Source organism: Callithrix jacchus, chromosome 1 (genome assembly GCF_049354715.1).
Source record: "Callithrix jacchus isolate 240 chromosome 1, calJac240_pri, whole genome shotgun sequence".
Taxonomy (NCBI): domain Eukaryota; kingdom Metazoa; phylum Chordata; class Mammalia; order Primates; family Cebidae; genus Callithrix; species Callithrix jacchus.
Genome location: NC_133502.1, coordinates 40,850,305 through 40,874,144, shown reverse-complemented (window position 1 = coordinate 40,874,144; position 23,840 = coordinate 40,850,305). Strand labels below are relative to the sequence as shown.

The window sequence follows — 23,840 nt, the reverse complement described above, 5'->3', positions numbered from 1 at the left end:
AATTTACAAAAGAAAGAGGTTTATTGGACTTACAGTTCCACATGGCTGGGAGGCCTCACAATTATGGCAGAAGGCAAGTAGGAGCAAGTCACATCTTACATGGATGGTGGCAGGCAAAAAGAGAGCTTCTGTAGGGCAATTTTCTTTTTAAAATAATCAGATCTTGTGAGACCCATTCACTATCACAAGAAAAGCCTGGGAAAGACAAGACCCCTTCATTCATTTCCCACCAGGTCCCTCAACATGTGAGGATTTTAGGAGCTACAAGATGAAATTTGGGTGGGGATACAGAGCCAAGCCATATCATTCTGCCCCTGGACACTTCGAAATCTCATATCGACACATTTCAAAACCAATCATGCTTTCCCAATAGTCCACCACAGTCTCAACTCATTTCAGCATTAACTCAAAAAGTTTTCCAAAGGAGCTGCACCATTTTACATTCTTACTATCAATAGCAATATATGGGGGTTATAATTTCTCCATATTCTCATAACTTATTATCATCCTTTTTAATTATAGTCATTCTAGTTTTCCTTTCTCACATGACATATAGAATCTTATAAATAATGCTTTGTGCTTTGCTTTTTTCCACTTAACAATATATTCTGGAAATAACAAGGCATCTTAGAGGATTTTTCCTCATTATTTTTATAGCTGTATAGTATTCCATCATGTGAATGTATCATAATTTATTAGATCCCTCTCCAACACATGGATATTTGGTTTATCATCACTAATTTGCAAATATGAACAATGCAGCAACAAATAACCCTGTGCATATTAGTTAAGCCTATGCATAATATTCATATTATTGGAAAAATATCTTCAGGATATATATGTGGTTGTGCTAAATATTGTAATATTTTTATCCAGAACACATAGACCAATTTTCATTTCCATAAGCAGTGTATGAGAATATTTGTTTGCTATAGTCTTGTCAACAGAACTTGCTGTCTTGCTTTTAGACCTTTGCCAGTCTGATAGGTGAGAAGTGGTATCTTAGTGTTGTTTAATTTCTCTAATTTTATTGAGATTGAATGCTTTTTTATGGTTTTTATGTCATTTTTGAATCTTTTTAGTGAATTTTCTGTTCTCTTAATTATCTTTTAAAGAGGTTAGTAAATAACGAAACAGCCTTTTATATTTATTCACATTTATTATTCCTAGCATTCTGTTTTCTATGGATTCTAATTCCCATCTTATATCATTTTATTTCAGCTTGAAGAAATTCCTTTAACATTTCTCTTAGTGTAGATGTGTTAGGAACATATTTTCTCAGCTTTTGTTTTTCTAAAAATGTGTTTACTTTGCCTTCATTTTTTGACAGGTATTTTACTAGATAGAGAATCCAGCCTGCTGGTTATTTTCTTCCAGTACTCCATGTTGTTCCACTGTCTTTTGGCTTATGCCTTTTCTGATTAGAAGTTTTCAGTCATTCTTATTTGTTTTCCTGCCAATGCCAGCCTTTGGTGTGTACCCCTGAGCCCTCAGTAAGGACTTCTGGCTACAAGTTTTCAGGTGAGTACAGTCCTGTATTGTCTCTGTACCTCCTTCAAGTTTGTAATGTCACAGTTACCAACACTTTGCAATTAAATGCTAATAAACATTTTGGCTGGTACCTGATCATCCTGCTATTTTTCTAGAGATAAGAGCAGCCTCAGATCTTTTCTTCCAGATGAAAAGTTCATTACTTTCTAGAATGTTTTTCCTTCGGGTTTCTTTGTGTGCTCAACTTTGGAATGAGTTAAAAGTAAAAGAGTGACCAGGTGAGGTGGCTCACACCTGTAATCCCAGCATTTTGGGAGGCCTGGGGGTGGGGGGTATGGATCATGAGGTCAGGAGTTTGAGACCAGCCTGGCCAATATAGTGAAACATTGTTTCTACTAAAAATACAAAAATTCGCTGGGCATGGTGGCACATGCCTGTAGTCCCAGCTACTCGGGAGGCTAAGGCAGAAGAATTACTTGAACTCAGGAGGTGAAGGTTGCAGTGAGCCAAGATCATGCCACTGCACTGCAGCCTGGGTGACAGAGCAAGACTGTAACAAAAACAAAAGAAAACAAAACAAAAAAACAAACAAAACTGTGTTTTTGTAGCTGCTCCAGATTGGTTCAGTTGTTAGGATGACAATAGTAGTCTCCTATGATATGGATCTAATGGAATATAAGTCCGTGGCTTCAGTCAGAATGTTTGTAGTAACTGCATTTAGATCACTTGTACACACAGCCAATGTGTGCTTATTCCACAGCATTCATTCACTGAAATCCCCTCTTAAGACCTGATCACCCTTTGTTTTACTGTAGGAAATGTGAGTTTTTGCAAGGAGAGGTAAAGTTTAATTGTCGAACCTAGAATTAAGAGAATCTGTAGTCTCCTATGATAACAAAAGAGTGATTGACTTAAGTTTTAAAAGCTTAGCATTGTTAAGAAGATTCCAACAATATCATGTTTAAAACAACTAAACAGTAGTAAAACATTTAATTTTAGTTATAAAATAAGCGGATTTTAATGCTTTGTCATCTCCAATAAATTGCAGTTTTGTTTTTCTTTTGAATTCCTGTTGAGCTGACACTTCATGCACAGGCATCTAGCAGTGCTCAAATACAAGGCTATATGAGAAACAAAATTTGGGGAAATGAATGCAGATTACTAGCTTGTATTACTTCTTCTTCTCTTATGGTATATGTCAAAGAAGAGATTTCATCAGTTTCACCAGTAAGATCATAGCACTGCCACTAAGAATTTTAATGGCAGAGTTTAGGCCATAGTTTTCATTTGTATTTGAAGGTATATGGAATTAGATTATTTTATTGTATTGGATTTAAGATGCAATCATTTGCATAAATGACCAAAATATTTCATTTCAAAGAGAAATATTTCTAACATTTCTTTTGTTTTCTAAAAGAGTAGGAATTCAATAGGGATTATGTTACTTTTCATTTGAATAAATGTCAGCTATTGGGAAGAGAAATAAATTGCCTTTACATTTAATTGTATCACAGCTGATTTTGGAATAATGAGATATTTTAATTTTTCAGAAAATATTAGTGTGCTATGAAATCAATGTTCTTTCTATTATTTTTTCCAAGGAGAATAATCTAAATTTATTAGTTTTTATTTAGCGATAGATGATTTAACAACATAAGGCTATTCATAGCTGGTTTAGAAAATTCTCTGTATGTTTCATTCTCTTCGTGTTTAAAACACTTTCAAGTATTTTTACAAGTATTTGTATAAACTGAGTGCCCTTTGTCCAAGGCATACTTTCTCCATGTTTATTTTTCTGTCCATTGCTTCAAATGAAATGGGATGAAGTATATGCGGAGAGAGTTGCTTTTTCTTCTCCACATTCTTATCTTGCCCATAGAAAAACTGAGAGTAGCCATCAGCCGAAAACACGTTGGCCTTTAGGGAAAGTCCTATGTGTGTATAGTAGGGGTAGGAGGAGATATTCAGAGTGACAAATTGTCTTTTCTCTCTCCTTTTTTGCTAAATACCCTCCTCACATGGAGAGTTGTACCTGAGTTCTTTATTATCACTTCTGCCACAACATGGCAGGCCAGGAGGAGCAGGACAGCATAGGGAGAAGAGAGATTGTGAAAAGCCGGCAAAAAATACTTGGTGCCTTGAGTTTGTTGAAGCTTTATACTACCCAGGCCAGGTGGGAGGAGAGATGTAGTCTGTGTGATATCATCTTATATCAGCTGTTAGGTACTCTAGAAGTGAACTAAACTTTGCTCACTGACGACGTGCTGGAGTGGAAGATAAAAAGACTCTCAGATTGTTGAGGGCTTTATAGCTTATCTTATTATCTTAATCTCTACAATTTGCAGTTTATAAAATTCTAGCGTAAGCATAACCCATACTGTTATTTAACTTTACCTGTGAGGTGATTGAATGGAGAGGATGATTAATCAAGTTTATACAGTCTGCAAATGGCAAAGCGAGGATGCAGACTTCAGTTTCTTCTGTGACTCAATAGTGCTACCCTGTCCCCACTTTGCTACCTGAAATTCTCCTATCTGGGCGATTGCAGGTTTTAACTTCTAGGAGCACTAAGTACTTGAGTGTGTACTAAATACATCTGTGCATATTGTTCTAATGTGTATATGTATGTTTACTAAATCCATTAGCAAAATTGCTTTACATAAATGAGAAACATTGTATCAGATAGATTGAAAGAAATCCAAAAGAAAATCACAGGAAATATGAATTCTCAAGTACCCTGAATTTTCCTACTAGTACGTTGTTCTCTGGTCTCTTTTTAAATCTCTATCCTGTTTTGCAGTTTAATAATGAATTCCCTTGTCTCCTATTGTGAAGTCAAATAATGTTTAATAACTACAGGTGTTTTAGCTTGTTTGTCCAGTCATTTTTATTTATTTAGTTAGTTAGGGGCTTGATTTGTACCCAGGCTGCTGCAGCCTCAATTTCTTGGGTGAAAGTGATCCTCCTGCCTCAGCCTCCAGAGTAACTGGGACTATAAGTATGTACCACCATACCTGACTAATATTTTTCTTTTCTTTTTTTTTTTTTAAGGAATAGTCTCACTATGTTGCCCAGGCTGGTCTTGAGCACCTGATCTCAAGCAATCCTCCCACCTCGGCCTCCCAAATCCCTGCTGGGATTATAGGTAGGAGCCACTGTACTCTGCCTGTCTATTCATTTGTTCAGTGCTTATTGAATCCTGTCTAGATACTAATCATTGTATTTGGTCTAGGGATTAAAAAATAAAAAGCAATTCCTGTTTTCAGGGACGATGTCACATTGTGAACAAGACAGAGAATTTAGCAGAGACCATGGTCTTTATAGTGGTTACCAAGTAAGGATTATATAGACTAGTTTGTCTTTCACTATGCCACTCTCCTTTCCTATTGTTGCACAACTCAAGAAAATGGAATTCTGCTTTACTATATGCCTTCTGATTCTGAATGGCTCTGCAAAAGCCCAGGGTTCTATCTGTCTTTTATATAAACTCAGGAAGGATGTTCTTTCATTCACAGTTTCTCAAAACTGTTTCTCTTCTCTAGAAAATATTCCACATCTATCTCTGTGCAAACATTGCCCAGTATAATTTTGTAGCACAATACATTTTGCTATTGTGATAAGATTTGGTTTTCTGTTAGAGTGGAGACTCTCAAAGTATGGTTTGTGAAAGCTTGAGGGAGTCCCTAGGAGTCTATGAAGCCAAAACTATTTATAACAGTAAGAATGTATTTGTCCTTTGTACTGTTTTGACATTTGCCCTGGTGGTGCAAAGCTGTAGTCGGTTAAACTGTGGTGCCTTAGCTGTAGGCAGTGGGCCCAAATTGTTGGCAGAAGTTACTGTGATGTAGGCAGTGGGCCCAATTGTTGGCAGAAGTTACTGTGGTCCTCTTCACCACAGAACAAAAAAATAAAGTCAGTTTGCTCTGAGCATGTCCTTGAAAAGGGAGTACAAATAATCACTTCTATTACATTCTGTCCTTAAATACACGTCTTTCCAAATATATTCTGCATAAACCATTCTGCTGCACAATGCAATATGACAGCTGCCTCAAAGAAAGCATTTGTACAATTGTTTGAGTTGTGAGCTGAACTAGCTGGAATTTACACAGAACACTATTTTTACTTGAAAGAAGGACTGACAAACTATGGTTTTTCAATCCTGTTATTTGGTAGGTATTTCCTCAAAAATGAATAAACTGAGCTTCTTGGGAAGACACTGACAGTATATGTTGTCCATAATAAAACCCAACCTCTCAAGTGAAAAACTAGAATTTTGTAAGTCTTATATTTGCTACCATAAACTTGAAAGACTATCAATACTTAAAGATGTTTCTGATGAGATTAGTGATGAAATTAAGAATTGTGGGCTTTCACCTATATCTTATAATTAAAAACTTAACATTTAGAAAATCTGCGTAAGAAATACTTTTCAAACGACTCATACGTGATAGCACAAAATCACATGTGGGTAAATGTTTAAAGTGCAAAATAGTCCAATAGATTTTTACATAGCAGAGTGAAAAAGAAATTTTATTATGGTTTCAGATTCCATCTTAAAGCATCACTTGGTGAGTTTTGGTGTAGTATCAAAGAAGAATATGCACAGTTATCAGAAAGATTCTAAAAGATATCCTTATCCCCTTTTCAACTATATACTTCTGTGAGGCTGGATCTTATTTTTTATTTACTTCAACCAAAAAACCCCAACACCACTCTATATTGTATATTATAATAAACTGAATGTAGAAACAGATACAAGAAACCAAGTATTTTCTTTTAAGACAGACATTAAAAGAGATTTGCAAAAATACAAAATAATGCTACTCTTCTAATTAAATGTTTTTATTTTAGAATATATAATTATTTTTTATAAAACTGCTATTTATGTTAACTTTTAACTGGATAATTATTACTTTAAAATGAATTAATAAATATATACCTTAACATTTCTCAGTTTAAAATTTTGAGTATTGATGTTGTTGATATTGATACCTCTATAAACAAAGCTTTTTGCTGTCCTTAATAATTTACAAAATCTTTTTATTGTGAGCTTCTTTAGACATATAGAAAAGTTGTAAAAATAGTACAGAGAGTTTTCAAATATTCTTCTTCAGCATTTCACAATGTGAACATCTTACATAACCATGGTATACTTATCATATCAGGGAATTAGCATTAGTACAAGGCCATTAACAAAATAAAAACCCCATTTAAGCTTTTCCATTAATGTCCTTTTTTGTTTTTGGTTCCAGGAACGGGTTCAGAATCCCACATCACATTCTGTTATTACTTTTGACTGGTTTCCTGCTGTCTGGAACAGTTTCTGAGTCTTTCTTCATTTTCAAGAGTGTGAAAGGATCTCGAGACCTAGTCTGGGAACTACTGGTTTAGAGTCACAGTACTGACTTCTCAAAATGACTTTTGTAAGTAAAAGTGCTTTTAGTCTGTAGATAACACATGTTATTGTACACATCATTTAAAGTATTTTTATTTAAGCAAATTTAAAAATTCTTCCTGTTCTGACAACTTGGCTAATTATTACTAGATGTAGTTCAAAATAAGCTAAAGGTTAAACCAGATAATTCTTGTCTATTTTAAAAATAGATATTTCTAACAGTATTTAAAATAATTCCCACCGAAATACTCATAGTAACTTATTCTGGTGATCTAAAGTATAATCTGGCCAGCTCTAAAAATATTGCTGACATATCTCTACATGGAATTAACTTACCAGTGAAAGGATGATAGTTTGTGATTGATTACTAAGACTGAAATTTGGCTTTGTCTAAATAAATCTTAGTATTTTTTATGCTTCAAAATATACTGAATCAACAAGTCAGAGAAAAACTGAACATTGAGTGGAAATAATTACCCATTTGTTTTCCTGGAGACTCTCTCAATGGCTTACACAGAAGTGCATTCTATTTCCAGGTCCGTTTGACACAGCAGCAGAGATGACCTTTGTTTGTACAAGGTCATTCCCCATGAAAACATGACAGTTCAAAATTAAGAGAAGGCATATTATATTTTAAAATTATTCAATAAATTATCTACTTTCAATTATAATGGAGCTTTGGTAATGCCAACATTGAACGACTGGCCTAAGAAACCACCAGATTTTCTAGTCAAGTTCTTTTTACCTTAATTCTATAAAACACTATGTCAGTCCAGGGAATTGGACTTTCGCAACACATCTAAGTTCACAGAATGACAAGGCTTTAGTGTATTATTCTGTTATTCCTTTCTTACTGATGCACATACTTTGATTATCTTAATGGGTTTCAGCAATGGTTTATTTAATCATTAGAGAAACATGAGTAGCAGTTAGTACATTTAGTAAAGAAAATACTCTTCCACAATTATTTTATTGAAGGTTTGATAGTTGATGTTTACTGTAAGTATTGTCTCAGAAAAGACTTATGGACTTTTCTCAAAATTTATGGGATATTTAAGTTAAATAAGTACTATATGGAATATTTTACACCTTCAAAAAATTATGTAAAAATAAATTTTGGATTGTAATAAGAACAGGAGAAGAAAGCTACTTCAGAGTTGATATTACCTTGATAGTAGCTGGATTCCATAGCAAAAACCTGCAATCAGCAAAGGGTACCAATCACATATACCTAAATTGGGTAGAAGAAATTCAACTTCTGGGATTTTCCTTTTTCTTTTGTTTGCCTCGTATTTTAGTCCATTTTTATGCTGCTGATAAAGACATACACAAGACTAGGAAGAAAAACAGGCTTAATTGGACTTATAGTTCCACATGGCTGGGGAGGCTTGAGAATCATGGCAGAAGACTAAAGGAACTTTTTACATGGCAGTAGCAAAAGAAAATAAGAAGAATGCAAAAGTGGAAATCCCTGATAAACCCATCAGATCTTGTGAAACTTATTCACTACCATGAAAACAGCATAAGTAAACTGCCCTTATGATTCAAATAATTTCCCACTGGGTCCCTCCCACAACACATGGGAATTATGGGAGCACAATTCTAGATGAGATTTGGGTAGGGACACAGAGCCAAACCACATTGTTCTGCCCCTGGCCCCTCCAAATTCCATATCCTCACATTTCAAAACCAATCATGCCTTCCCAACAGTCCCCCAAAGTCTTAACTCATTTCACCACTAACCAAAAAGTACACAGTCCAAAGTCTCATTTGAGACAAGGCAAGTCGCTTCTACATATCAACCTGAAAATTCAAAAGTAAGCTTGTTACTTCCTAGATACAGTAGGGGTACAGGTATTGGGTAAACACAGCCATCCCAAAGGAGAGAAATTGCCCAAAACAAAGGGGTTACAGGGCCCATGCAAGTTCAAAATCCAGCAGGACAGTCAAATTTTAAAGCTCCAAAATGATCTCCTTTGACTCCAGGTCTCACATCCAGGTCACTCTGATACAAGAGGTGGGTTCCTATCGTCTTGGGCAGCTCTGCCCCGTGACTTCACAGGGTATAGCCCCATCCCAGCTGCTTTTACAAGCTGGTATTGTCTATGGCTTTTCCAGGTGCACCATCCAAGCTATTGATGGATCAATCTATTCATTCTCAGGTCTGGAGGTTGGTGGCCCTCTTCTCGCAACTCTACTAGGCAGTGCCCCAGTAGGGACTCTGTGTGGGGGTTCTGACCCCCAAATTTCTTTTCTGTACTGCCCTAATAGAGGTTTTCCATGAGGGCCCTGCTTCTGCAGCAAACTTTTGCCTGGCATCCATGCATTTCTGTACATTCCCTGAAATCTAGGCAGAGGTTCCCAAACCTCGATTCTTGACTTCTGTGCAACTGCAGGCTCAACATCACATGGAAGCTGCCAAAGCTTGAGGCTTCCACCCTTTGAAGCAACAGCCTGAGCTGTATCTTGCCCCTCTTAGTCATGGCTGGAGTTGCTGGGACACAGGGCACCAAATCCCTAGACTTTACACAGCATAGGGACCCTGGGTCCAGCCCACGAAACCAAACACTATTTTTTCCTAGGCCTCTAGGCCTGTGATGGGAGAGGTACTGTGAAGACCTCTGACACTCCCTGGAGACATTTTCCCCATTGTCTTGGGGATTAACATTTTGCTCCTTGTTACTTATGCAAATTTCTATAGGTAGCTTGAATTTCTCCTCAGAAAATGGGATTTTCTTTTCGTCACATTGTCAGGCTGCACATTTTCCAAACTTTTATGCTCTGCTTCCTTTATGAAACTGAATGTCTTTAACAACACCCAAGTCATATCTTGAATGCTTTGCTACTTAGAAATTTATTCCACCAGATATTCTAAATCATCTTTCTCAAGTTCAAAATTCTACAAATCTCTAGAGCAGGGGCAAAATGCCACCAGTTACTTTGCTAATGTATAACAAGCATCACCTTTGCTCCAGTTCCCAACACGTTCCTCATCTCCATCTGAAACCCTCTTAGCCTGGACCTTATTGTCCATACGGCTATCAGTGTTTTGGGCAAAGCCATTCAAGAAGTCTTTAGGAAGTTCCAAACTTTCCCACATTTGCCTTTCTTCTTCTGAGCCCTCCAAACTGTTCCAACCTCTCTGCCTGATACCCAGTTCCAAAGGCACTTCCACATTTTCAGGTAAGTTTTCTGCAGTACCCCACTCTGCTGGTACCAATTTACTGTATTAGTCTGTTTTTATGCTGCTGATAAAGACATACCCAAGACTGGGAAGAATAAGAGGTTTCATCGGACTTATGGTTCCACATGGCTTGGGAGGCCCCAGAGTCATAGTGGGAGGCAAAAGGCACTTCTTACATGGCAGCAAGAGAAAATGAGAAGAATGCAAACGTGGAAACCCCTGATAAACTCATCAGATCTCCTGAGACTTATTCACTACCATGAGAAAAATATGAGGAAAACTGCCCTCATGATTCAAATTATCTCCCACCAGGTTCCTCCCACACCATGTGGGGACACAGAGCCAAACCATATCAGTTCATGATTGATAAAGAAGGAAAATAGTAAGGAAAGTTGAGAGAGAATTATTCTTAATATTTATATATTAAACCTTAGAAAAACCTTTACTAAACTCATATTCATCTGGTTTTAAACAAAGAAGAATATGCCTCAGGTAACATCAGCTGATCACCTATTCCTTTGATCCAATAATGCCAAGCACTCTTCTAGTTTCTGAATGATATATATTCTGTCCATTCATACAAGGAAATATTTCTTCAGTGACTGTTATGTGTTAGACAACAGGCAGGACAGTATGGTTATAAAGATGAAAGAAACTCAGCCTCTGTCCATGGGGAGCTTACAGATTAGTTACAGACACAAGTATACAAACGTAACATTGAACTAGCAGTAAAAGACTGAGTTTATACTTAACGAACTAAGTGCTACAGTCCATTGTAAACTGAGTGATCATGGAAATCACCAGAGAAATGCAGCTTCACATGGACTTTGCAGCAAGGGGTGGTCTTGCATAGGTGGAAGTGGGAAAGCAGAGGTCATTCTAGGTGGGAAGATTAAAAACATGGAAGAAAATGTACAAGAAATGACACGAAGCTAGCTAAACGAGGAGAGGGTGCTGTACTATATTTTCTCTTTCATTTGCTTCCAATTCAAAGACAGCAGTCTTGGTATTGCTAAGATAATTTTTATGGCACTCTACAGAATTAATGTTTCATGCACTTACAACTCTTATGTATTTCTCCCTGTTACTTTCCTTCTCTTTGAATCTCACTTTCATTCTTTTTTTTCTCTCTCACTTTTTAGCTTTCATCTGTAGTTCCAATAGACATTGTTCAGATGTATTAATGGCTTTGCTTTTGTAGAAGTTCTTAAGCTTATTATATCTTCAGGACAGGTGAGAATTTGGAGGGAGGGTGCTGGTAGGTGATTGCGATTAAAAAGTGTCTTCCAAATAAAAATTTTAACCTTTAGCTCAAGATATATTCCTCAAAAGAAAAATTTAATCTTTTCTTAAGGCTTATATTGTAAAAAATATACTCTTGTTTTTGTAGTATATGAAAAATTGATATCTCTTTTTAAAGACCACTTAAGCCAAATATCATGGTGAATAGTCAAAGAAAAAAAAAGATATTGATTGTGACATCAGTTTTAGAAAATGAAACTATGTTATGCAATGTTATTATAATTCCATCTATATGTTAACTCTTAACATGACTAAGAATAAATCAAATATTAATTTTGATTGGTATAAATTTTTAGACAAATTATTATATTAAGATATGATCATTTTTCATTTCATGTTTGACTGTGTAGTGTAATTATAAAGTCATTTGTCCTGAAGATCAATCTCTAATCCTTTGTAAGTCATCATTCTTGCTTCTTTCTCATCATTCTGTCCCTTTTCTCTAGACCGTTCACTAGTCTAACTTTACTAAGCATTAATTTTTCAAAGTCTTTGTGTATGTTTCATGCAATATTCCAATTTTAATTTCTCTATGCAGATGATTTCCATGGCATTATTTGATGTCCCAGATCAATAAGAGACAGATGCCCAAAAGTATCACTAAACACTAGAGTTATTTGGGAAATAGTGTGAATTTATTAGTGAATGTTTTCAGATTAGGATTTCTTTTGCTTATGTATGCAATATCACAACAGAAGGCACACATAGAATGAATAGTTGGATAATGTGACATTTCTGCCTATGTATAGCGTCTCCCAAGTGTACTTAGTTCCATTTTGGGAATTATTTTAGGCATCTCCAGAGCTCTGTTTTCTTGGGCAGACAGACACACCATTCATGCAGGGATAGATTTGAACTGATGGATCGTCTTCTAACCTGTTGGAATATCCTGCTTCTCTGCTTAGTTGTGGCTGAGGGACGATACTTAAAAAAAATCAACATGTATCTTTTTATTTATTTATTTGACAAATAAAAATTGTGCAGGTTTATTGTGTACAACATGATGTTTTGAAATATGCATACATTTTGGAATGACTAAATCAAGTTAATAACATGCATGACATATTCATTAACATTATGCATTACAAAATAACATATACATTACATATGCAATATTACATATGTACATACCCATAGTTGTATATGTTTTTTAATATCAGAAGCTTTTTTCATGAAAAGTGAACTGATTTTATGATATTGTTTTAGATTAAAAGTTTTTAAAGAAGTTATCTTTCTCTTTTTTGTTGTTGTTTTTGTAAGTTCCAATTTGTAGTTTAATGAAAATATTGACAAAAGCTGTTTATCATATTATGCTGTTATATTTTGTAGTCATCTGCTTGGCTTTACTATTTTAAAACGTCACTTGTATCAACCTTACCCCAAATACATAATTTTAAAAAATGTTATTTTAAGATAATGATACTATTTTGTCATGAAAATAGGACAAATTAAGAGAACATGTAAAAAATACAGGAAAGTGGAGAAAAAGTCACCAGAACAACTACTGACATTTTTAATATTTTCTTTCAGTTTATCCCTATGCTAAATAGATTTTGTATATTTCAAATCAAATCGCAGATGATATTACACTTTCCTCTTTTCGCCTGGTATTAAGAAGAAAGCCTTAAAAACCCTCGATTGAATGGTTGGTATTTACAGACAAGCAAATGTATGGAAGAGTAACAAGACATCCAGCCTGAATCTGTTGAATGAACAAAAGGGGAAATGCCCTTAGTTGTCAGATGGAAGAAGGTTTTCTGGGAAGAGCAGACCTCCTGGATCACAAGCAGGAGGAGAAGAGCAGGGAGACTTTAAAGTGATTGAGACAAAAATGGAAGTAAAACAGCTTAAGGTTTTTTGAGATCAGGTTCCTGGCAGCGTCATTAGCAGATGGTTTCTTCTGAAGTTCAGAGGGAGAGAAGATGGTCGAAGGACTCTCCAGGGACTTGAGTGGGTGTTATGAAGCCAGTGCTGTAGATGCTGTGTATACAGGCAAATTCCCCAGGGGTGTTTTCCAATATCAAGTTTAACTGGCGTTGAAGATATATACCAAAGGTAGGTAAATTATTTTGGCCTGTGCTTATAGGTTTATTTGACTCGATGAAGCTACCTGTCTCTGTCCTAGTGTGCTATAGCAGATGCAGGACTTCCATACAATACATTAAAAGCTGTATCTCATTTTAAATATATTAAAAGAAACCCTGATCATACAAGTCAAGATTTTTAAGATCAGCCTTTGGTCAAATTTTTTTGCTTTATTTTTTTCTGGAGGTCAAAATGAGTATTTAACTGTCTAAGTTGATTGCAGAGAAAGTTGCTACTCATTCTAAATAAATGTAGGTTTTTAGAAAACGTGTTCTTGCCAATTGCTTCAGCTGACTTTTCAAACTTACGTGGGAATCAAGATTCAGAACTGGTACACGAGTGGGAAGAGCCTGGAAAATAGACTATTGATCAAGAATCTGGCCCAGATAGTTTAAGACCTTTTCAGTGTATTTGAAAGATTATAAGTTTGAACTAACAGAATCTTTAGTGCTGTTTTCTTTTCACAAGTCAGTTTAGTATACCTTGTTATTCTTTGTTTTCCTATAGTATCTTAATAATATTCCTGGCTGTGAGGAAAAATTAACATTATACATATGTTTTGCCTTGTTTAATAGAAAACCCAAACAATATTTAACAAAAGATTTTTCTCAAATACTATTTGAAGATAACTATATTAGACACCATCTTAAATTTATTTCTCAATATGCTTCTTTTTGAGACTTCCAGATTTTGGTGTTCTTTTCAGCATCACTCATTTTCTTTCTTTTTTTTTTTTTTTTTTGAGACAGAGTTTCACTCTTGTTACCCAGGCTAGAGTGCAATGGCGCGATCTCGGCTCACCACAACCTCCGCCTCCTGGGTTCAGGCAATTCTCCTGCCTCAGCCTCCTGAGTAGCTGGGATTACAGGCACGCGCCACCATGCCCAGCTAATTTTTTGTATTTTTAGTAGAGACGGGGTTTCACCATGTTGACCAGGATGGTCTCAATCTCTTGACCTTGTGATCCACCCGCCTCAGCCTCCCAAAGTGCTGGGATTACAGGCGTGAGCCACCACACCTGGCCCACTCATTTTCTTTCATAATAAAGATACCCAATAAAAATATCATAATAAAGATCTGATAACAAATCTCCACTTTTGAAGTGTTACATTTCATAGCTATGTGCCCACAGAGAATTCAGTATCAATATTGCATATACCAATGACTATTCCCTAAGCTTAAAACCTCTAAGTCTAGGATACTTGCAGTTATTTAGCAAATAATTTAATCCATGGCAAACATGAGTCTTAATACAAAAATTATCGAGTAGGCAAAAAATAATTTAATGTATTTTGGACTGATTGCCAGTGCATTAAAAAAGTAGAGGTTTAAGGATGAGAATAATAAGTGTTTTTGTTTTTACTTAAATTTATATAAAAGGAGTGAAAATACAGTAGCCTATAGTACTTACTAGTGTGGTTATATTTTCAGCACTTAATAATTACTAGTTGAATTGTGTAATATGGGACTATATCTGATATGGTTTGGCTCTGTGTACCTACCCAAATCTCATGTTGAATTATAATTTCCAGCATTCAGGGAGGTACCTAGTAGGAGGTGACTGGATCACTGGGGGAAATTTCCCCCTTGCTGTCCTCATGATGGTGAGTGAGTTCTTACAAGATTGGATGGTTTAAAAGTGTATAGCATTTCCCCTTTACTCTTTCTCTTTCCTCCTGGCCATGAGAAGAAGTGCTTACTTCTCTTTCATCTTCTGCCATGATTGTATTTCCTGAGGCCTCCCAGCCATGCTTCCTGTTCAGCCCCAAGACTGTGAGTCAATTAATCCTCTTTTTTTTCTCATAAATTACCCAGTGTCAGAAAGCTCTTTATAGCAATGTGAGAATAGACTAATAAAATATCTCTAGTATTATGTTTTTGGAGATGATTTTAAAATAAACAAATATTGGAAACCTCATTTGATCACATGGAGAACATTAAATGAAAGTTCTACTTTTTCTCCAGGGCCTTTCTCATGCTTAAGCAGGGATTATTCACCCAGATCTCCTGAAATAAGGTATCCAATTAGGTACCTGCTATCTCATCATGTAACTGACAGAAGAAAGTTGAGCAAAGAGGTTAAACATTACCTAATGTTGTTGGAAAAACTTCTAAGCATTCATTTTCAAAGTAGCTCATGTAAACCACGATAATCACTAATAGCACTATGCCGTTTAAATACTTCAGTATTTTGTAGTTATTAGATTCTAAGTAAGTATTAAATGTAGTGAATAAAAATTTTATTTGCCTAAACAGTGTTAGACAATATAAATGAATGAGTTATTTTTTATTCTGTTTAACATTTTCAAGCCACTAAACACTTTACTAATAGTAGTAGAGTAGCTATTCATTATTACTCTGTGTCTTATGTTTATGATGTTAGGAATGAATAGAGATGGTTAGCTGCCTGGGTATCTGTTGAAAATCCTGCTTAAACTATGTATTATTCTATACATTTCAATAATTTCTTGGAGATTCACTTTCTAGTTTAAAGTAATTTATAATTCTAATAGGAGACAAAACATTTGTGGGAAATGCTCCCTGACAATTACAGCTTGATCAGGAGAACTGCTTTTAAGGTTTTAATTAGAAAGGTCAGCCTGCATTATTTAAACCCTTCCTATGTATTCTTTGTATGCAATTACATTTTCCAGTGACTCAAGGGAATTAAAAGAAAAGTCTCACAAAAGCAAACGGTAATTTTGGAAAATATTTCTAACTGAATACAAATCTGTAAACCTCTCCTTGCTTTGAGTCTTCTTTGTCATAAGTTTCTAGCTCAGCATTTGATGGCTAGCTAATGCAGGAGGTGTTGGTGTTGGGCAGGGTAACTGGCTGAGTTCGATGGTTGTGATTTCTATTGCTATGGTTTCTTTTTAATGTAATTTGGTCTTGAATTCTGTCATGAGCCCGGCCATAAGCCAGGACACCAGCCCTCCAGGAGAACCCTGACCAGTGGAAAGTTAAATATGGGTGTGTGTGTGTCAGGTGAGACACAATGAGGAAGTAAAACCAAAATGTGTGAGACAGAAGAAATTTACTACTCACAGGACCAGAGAGGTAAAGGGTGCTGATGGGAGGACAAACAAGAAGCTCAGAGGCAGCAGGGAGCTCAACATGTGGGTGTTGGGGAAGACAGACAGAGAAAGAGAGAAACCTGTGGTACTGTAAGTTTATTAAGGTCCATGGGCATTATTCCTTAGGCTCTCCTCTGGTGGTTGTGGATTGGCTAAAGAAAATAAGCAAAGGGAGAACTTATTTACATAACTCTGGTGTTAACCATGTGTTTTATTGTGGTTAGCAGATGTGGGGTGTGCAGGATTTTGGACCAGTGAGAGGAGGCACAAGCAGGCTCGATTTTAAACAACCACTACGGGAAGGGGAAGTTTCAATTGAGCCAAAGTGATGGGGTTGGACTAGGTTTCAAAAAACTTATGTCAGGTCTAAAACTGAATGCTGAGGCAGCAACTATATTAACAAATTTATGACAGTGATGCTGGCATCATTTACTGCTTTTAGTTCAACCCTGCAACAGGCTATCAAACCTAACCATTTTGCTTTCTTATACTTGCAAATTAGAAACATCATTAAATAGGCTACATAAAAAATAAGATTTTTAAGAAATATTTTCTAAACAGAATGGCCAATGTCACTGATAGACATGAAATAATGACCATGCTTATTCTCTTTCATTATTTAATCAGCTTGTCCAGATAAATTATTCAACACCGTTAGTCATAAAGTTCATGAAGCATCTTTTTTTGCTCCTCATAGTTTGTATTTTCTTGCACTTCTGAATCTATGGTTAATGAACAAAGCATGCACACACAATCATTTTAAATAAGTGTAGTCTGTGGGAAGTTTTAGATAATCTAAAGATTTTTAAGTAATTGAGAGTTCTGAAAAGAATGCTTCAGAAGTCAAACCTTGAACTCAGTTTGTAGCAAGGAAACAAAGAACAAAGTGTAACCTCTATATGAAAGAGACACAAATAGAAAACAAGGAAATCCTTAACATAAAGAGGACTCAAGTCAGTTAAAAAAGCAATATTTCTTTCTTAGGTTCAGTAATTCAGTATTCATAAGAGATAGATCTCCCTCCACCACCATGACCCTTACACATACATGCTGCTTTTTAGCGTTAGCACTGAACTTCATTATAATTAACTTATTTTATGTATGTGTAAAATTAGCATCAGGTCTGAAATGAACTCCAAGCCTCTGAATTCTCACCTCTCTTCTCTGGAATTACTGAGGGACTATGAACTATTGCACCATGAGGGGAGAATATAATGGCCAATTTATTAATGTGTATCTGCATATATCTTGTTATTTGCAAGTCTTAATGCTAAGCAGTCACTTCAAGTTTTATAGGATGTAATCTGGTACATGTAAATAAAACTCATAGTTCTTGAAAGAAAATCATAAAAGTAGCATATTGCAATCAAAGAGCAGATGTCTTGTGATGTCAAGCTGAATATTTATGGTCTAGCGATAAGCCAATCCCTGAAACTGACACCAAATTACAAATTATTTGAATATCTTAAAGAGAATAATTTTATTAGAAAGGTGTTAAATTTTGCTTTGCAAACAAACAAATAAAAAACAAAAAGATTTTTAGTTCTAAGAAAAGGGAAAACCCCCACACAATACCGAAGTAGAAAAATTCAACAACGTATTCAAGAGTTTCTGATTACTAGTGACAAGTGACCCAGAACAACTAGGTTAGACTTCTTTTAATTAGATTGTGCTAACTACTCCAACATATGTGAAAGATGAAAAAATTATTCTTAGTTTGATTCTTGCTAATTTAAATTCTCCAACAAATTAACATTAGTGATTAAATCTGATGCATAAAAATGTTTAACATCTTATTTCTTAGTTGGCCTTGTAAGTGTTTCTAGTTCATTCTGGCTCTTCTGCAGAAGGTCTCAAAAAGAAATGTGGTAATTTATCTTCTGTAGTCAAACATGTCACTTTTGCTTTTTATAATGAGGCAGAGGGGATACTGTTATTCACCATTTTTCTCCTATGTTAAGGTTTGGAAATTCATTTGGTAGAACCATAAATAAGGTCATCAAAATTCAAATGCTTAAGTGAAACTTGAGCACCCTCTACAACATCCCTAAGGTGTTGTTTTTGTGTCTTTGCTGGATATTCCAGTGATCCGTTAATCTGATCCATCTTTAGAGGGTTGTATCATTCAAAGTTTACTCAGTGATATGATTTGGCTTTGTCCCCACTCAAATCTCATCTTGAATTATAGCTCCCATAATTCCTGTGTGTTGCAGGAGGGACCCACAACACAGTGAGAGGTAATTGAATCATGGGACGGGGCTTTTCCTGTGCTGTTCTCGTGATAGTGAATAAGTCTCATGAGATCTGATGGTTTTACAAAGGACAGTTTCCCTGCACATGATCTCTTGCCTGCTGCCATGTAAGATGTGCCTTTCCTCTTCCTTCACCTTCCACCATGATTGTGAGGCCTCTCCAGCCATGTGGAACTGTGATTCCATTAAACCTCATTATCTTTATAAATTACTCAGTCTATGGTAGGTCCTTATAGCAGTGTGAAAACAAACTAATACACTCACCTAAAATAATTTCGATTGAGGGCTCATATTTGACACAATCCTAAGGAACAGAGATACCACACTGAACCATACAAACACAGTCCCTGGCAATGTGGAATTCAGAGGCTGTTTTTTGATATTATGTCAAATTCTACCTCTCCCTAACTTCTATCCTTTGTTATCAGTCTTTCATATATCATCCTTATATTACTATTATCTGCAAACTTAATGAGGCCTTCTTTTGTTAAGTGGTCTCTAAAGTGATGATGTGTTCATCAAATCTGAAAAGAAAAATTTTAAAGGTGAAAAATTTAATCTAGCAGTGGTATAAGTTACCTGTAAAACATTTCAATAAAAATATGCATGATTCTGAGGCAGAAACATATACACTGAAAATTTACAATTTTCCTTTCGCTGGTCCATGTTCCTGGGCTTGCTTCATTAAAGCTCAGTGAGTAAAACTGATTGACAAGTAAGGCAATGTAAATGCAAATGCCTGACTCCACAATAGGACAGCCCCTTCAGAAAGGAATTGATGGCTCTATAAATACGGCACCAACTAAACACTCATGTATTGAGGATCAACTACAAAAAATAGTATTTTGTCCTTAGAAATGTTTTGTTGTTACCTTAGAGATAGGCCCTAAATTATTTTTTAATGATATATAATAGACATGAATTATCTGTAGGTTATACATTAAAAAGGATTCACCATATAGTCTCATGCACGAACAGACCAATTATTCTTTGAATCAAACCTCCCAACACCAATAATGGAATGCCAACCATATTTTCTTAATTGGCTCATGAATGTGTTAAGGGGACTGGAGTTATGATTCTTTGCATATTTATTAATTCTGTGTTTTACTGTTAATCTTGAAATATTAACTTTGACAAAGAAAGAACTAATGTTGATTTGATTTGTTTTTCTAATTCACAGAAAATATTTTATGTCTCAATTTACTATCCTCACAATATATACGGAATAGTAATGATTTTCTTCATTCAGTAAAATGGTAGATGGGTTATTTCCAGCACATTCTTTATTTTATATTAATTCAAAGCATCGTTTTCAATAGTTTGAAATGTTACATCCACCTTGTCGAGTAGATCCAGTTGTTATAACTGCCATTATACAGACTATTCTCTGTCATAATTATTTTCATCATAAATGAACGCATCCATCTTACTGGCATATTCCTTTATCAACACTGCAGTGTGAGGTATGTTACAATTGATAAATATTGGCAAAATAGGTCATCTTGTTGGCAGTGGCACCCTGTCTGGAGTGGCTGCTGTGAGGACACCAGCTGCCATGGGGGAGGCACAGCTGGGGCTGGGAGCCATGCCCCCTTCTGAATTGGCAGGGTGGGAGCCCTGCCCTCCCAGGCACTGCTGCAGTCACCCAGCCAAGGCTGCGGACCTGAGCACTCTGTGCTCTTGGGGGTCTCTGAGCCTCCTCAGTCCTACAGGCTCAGAACTGCCTGCTTCCACTGCCTGGCTTCTTCCTGCTCCTGGTTCCCACTCTGATTTCAGAGCAAAGTTGAGGCCAAGTCCGGGTGCTATTGTGACCTGGTCATGTGTATGCATAGTTGGGGTGGTGCTGACATGCCAGGTCCCTGGTCCTTGGACCCCTCCAGACCTTGGGCACTGATCAGCATTGGAGGAAGTCTGAAGTGGGGTTGATGGCAGCTTGGCAGGGGCCTGCAGGCACCCCTCAGTGTGAGCAACAAGGGCATTGTGGACAGTATGATTGATGGCAGCAGGAGGACAACAGGCTCCTTCATGGAAAACAGTGGGTCACTGGTAAAGCCCCACCTTCAATCTAGGGGTGGCCTGAAGCATGGGATCTGGGCTGTCAGTTCTGGGTGAACTTACGGTGCTTTTTCCAGGCCTGCCCATGGCTGCCTGTGGACCAATCAGCATGCACCATGCACTTCCTGCCTTCTGAAGCCCACAAAAGACCCTTTCTCCTGTCTGCCCCATCCCCCACTTAGCCACACTCAAAGAGTCATTGGGACATCCTGCCTGCAGATGGGAGCTACCCATGCCTGGTCTCCTTTCCACTGAGTGCTACAGAAAGTGGGTAGCTCCTTTCCAAAGTGGAAAGCTGCTTTCTTCAAGTTTCTTGACAGCTGTTCTGTCACTCTTTGAAGCTCTTCTCTGCCTTACTTAACCTCCAGTTGCCCATGCATCTCATTCTTCCTGGATGTGGGACAAGAACTCAGGATCTGTCGAATGGCAGGACTGAAAGGGCTGTAACACAAACAGGACTGGAACTTTCCCCGTCGCTCATCATGTTGTGGGTGATGAGAAGGAGAAAAGAGTTGCAGCCCTTAGGGGTGCCTAGACCTATGGGCTCCCCAAGCTAGGGCTATGATAACACCCTCTTTGAGGCTTTGCAGTTCCTGGCATCTCCAAGTGCCACTGCATTCCCCTTGTCCAGACATGGGTGCCCACAACAGAAACTGCATGTAGTACATTTGGTCCAGCTGCAGCCTTGCTTGCAGCTGGCACCTGTGTCAGTGCCTGGAGCTGCCCACCATGCTGCAGCAGCCAGTGTACCTGGCTCTGCGCAGGGCCGAACCCCATGCTCGCTCATCCACTCCCTCACTGATTCATGCCTGGCTTGCCCTTGACAGGTGTGGGATTCAGGCCAGGAGGGTGAGCTGAGTGCAGCCTTCCAGGATAAGTGGGTGAAACGAGCCCGCCAGGCATGAGCAATATTCAGACAGAAGGCGCCACCAGCCACAGAGGTTTCCAGTTGGTGAGGCAACACCCCAAGAATCCCATGACAACTGAGTAGCCAGATGAGAATGTCTGAAAGCTCTATATTTCTGTTGCGATGACCATCTTTTTGGTTTCTGACCAGGAGGAGCCAGAAAAAGTATGGTAGCATTTGTTGTCCTGGAACAGACAGACAGGCACAAATCATGAGGACAATTTAGTTAATGATGGTAGGAAAGCAAAAAGGAGAGGAAAGTTTCAATGCACATCCCAATCTAAGCAGAGAATTGAGTCAACCAAAAAATTATTTGCTTTGTGATTCCTCTTCAATCCCAAGCCATGGGTTGCCATGTTCGGCTGTCAGAATTAAAAGTCCGTTTCCTGAGGTATAGTCTTGCCCAGTTTGAATCAATGGGAAACTGACATGTTCACATGGTAGGATCACATTTTCCCTGCCTAGTAAGTGAGATTTGGAAATCATCTCTTGCCATTGTGTACCAGCACAGTGCTTCTCAACCTTCATTCCCATCATGAGCATTCTTGAAAATTGGATAGAAGGCATAAACCTTCTATCCTTAGAATGTGTATGTACATGTACATATACATTTTTGTAAACAATTGAAAGGGGTTCGCATGCATCTTCCCACCCAACTGTGATTCTCCTTGGATGCATGGATTGCAAGATAAGAACCTCCTATACTAGAGGAGAAGGAAATAGCTTTTATCGTGTAGTCCACGTATTAGATACTATATTAAGCACTTTATACATACTATCTCATTCACTCCCTACAGTAACCCTGTGAGGTCATTTTATTGTCCCCATTTTCCAAATGAGATGGTCAGCATCAAAACTTGGGCAACCCAAAAGTGAAGTAGTCTATTCATAGGCACCTATTGCCATATTCTCTCATTTCCCTTTTCTGGTTTTCCACCCTGTGTTGCTAATAATCCAAACTGTTCAACAGAGATTATCTGTCCCCTCATCCTCACCTAGACAATTACTTTTCCTCATCTTCGCATTGTGAGCTCCTGTGCTTCATAGCCGCCCTTCTGTGCCGTGGTATCGCTACTTTCACCAGCTGCACAGAAGCGGAATCTTCTGATGTACAACCTCCATGCCCTCATCTATTCTCCTGCCACCAATTACCCCTACAGGTTTAGTCTCACATCTGTCCTAAGCCAATACTAATTGAGGCAGGAAGTAGACCTTGGTGTCGTGAGTCTGGGAATTAAATTACTTTAACAATATCCACTGATGTGGCATCCAGCAGCTGGGCTTTCAAATCTCCATTTCCATCAACCAGATGAGGAATCCAGTGTGCCTAAGTGTATGGCTTTGTATGTCTCTGTAGTTTCTGTTTTATATAGTTCCTGTTGACAGCAAGTAAGGACTTCTACTATCTTGGAAATTAAATAGAATATTCCTTGAGAGTTACACTTTGGGTAAAAAACCAGAGCAGAGATAAGCAAAGTATTGGGAAAGGTTAAGAATGGTTCCCATGATAATAGGATTTGACTGCAACTCAATTGTCTATATTAATTCACTTAAATAAAGACTGTTATCTGTGAAAATAAGGGTTAGTCAGTAATGGAAATACAGAAATGGAGAGTTTCAGGGAAATAAATGTTGGCAATGCCAACTCAGGGATAGACAAGGGAATGAACACCACTAAATATTCCTTTGAAACTCAAATGTTTTCCTTACCAAGAAATACGTTCCTTTTGTGATGAGAAATGCAATTAATTGTAGGCAATGAAAACAGCATGTACTGGATCCATTGACAACAATAGTATTTCAATGGGCAAGTGGGTATGTTTCATGTTATCTTTAGCATAATGCCTTTAAACAATTTATACATCAAATCATCTCTCTACTAATTCCATGCTTACCTAGTTACAATCTAATTATGATTTGATTTTCCATTTAGTTCTTTCTACAGGCAAACATTTACTACTCATGTAGATGATAAATATCATCGGTCATTGGTGCTATGACCGTAATCTTTCAAGATGACTTAATAAAGTGGTACTGAATATTATTTGATTTCTTTTAAAGTTCAACTACAGTTTAGTATTTGCTGATG

At 37.1% G+C, this 23,840-nt stretch overlaps 1 long non-coding RNA gene across 4 annotated transcripts in view; it reads left to right on the top strand.

Annotated features, from left to right (window-relative positions):
• The window catches only part of LOC103788360 (uncharacterized), a 413,224-nt gene that overhangs the window by 254,675 nt on the left and 134,709 nt on the right, over nucleotides 1-23,840 (top strand). For all 4 annotated transcript variants that reach the window (XR_013525688.1, XR_013525695.1, XR_013525686.1 and 1 more), the window contains exons 10-12: nucleotides 1,331-1,521; nucleotides 4,543-4,636; nucleotides 6,744-6,914. This is a non-coding gene — a long non-coding RNA (uncharacterized LOC103788360). The remainder of the gene's footprint in view (nucleotides 1-1,330; nucleotides 1,522-4,542; nucleotides 4,637-6,743; nucleotides 6,915-23,840) is intronic.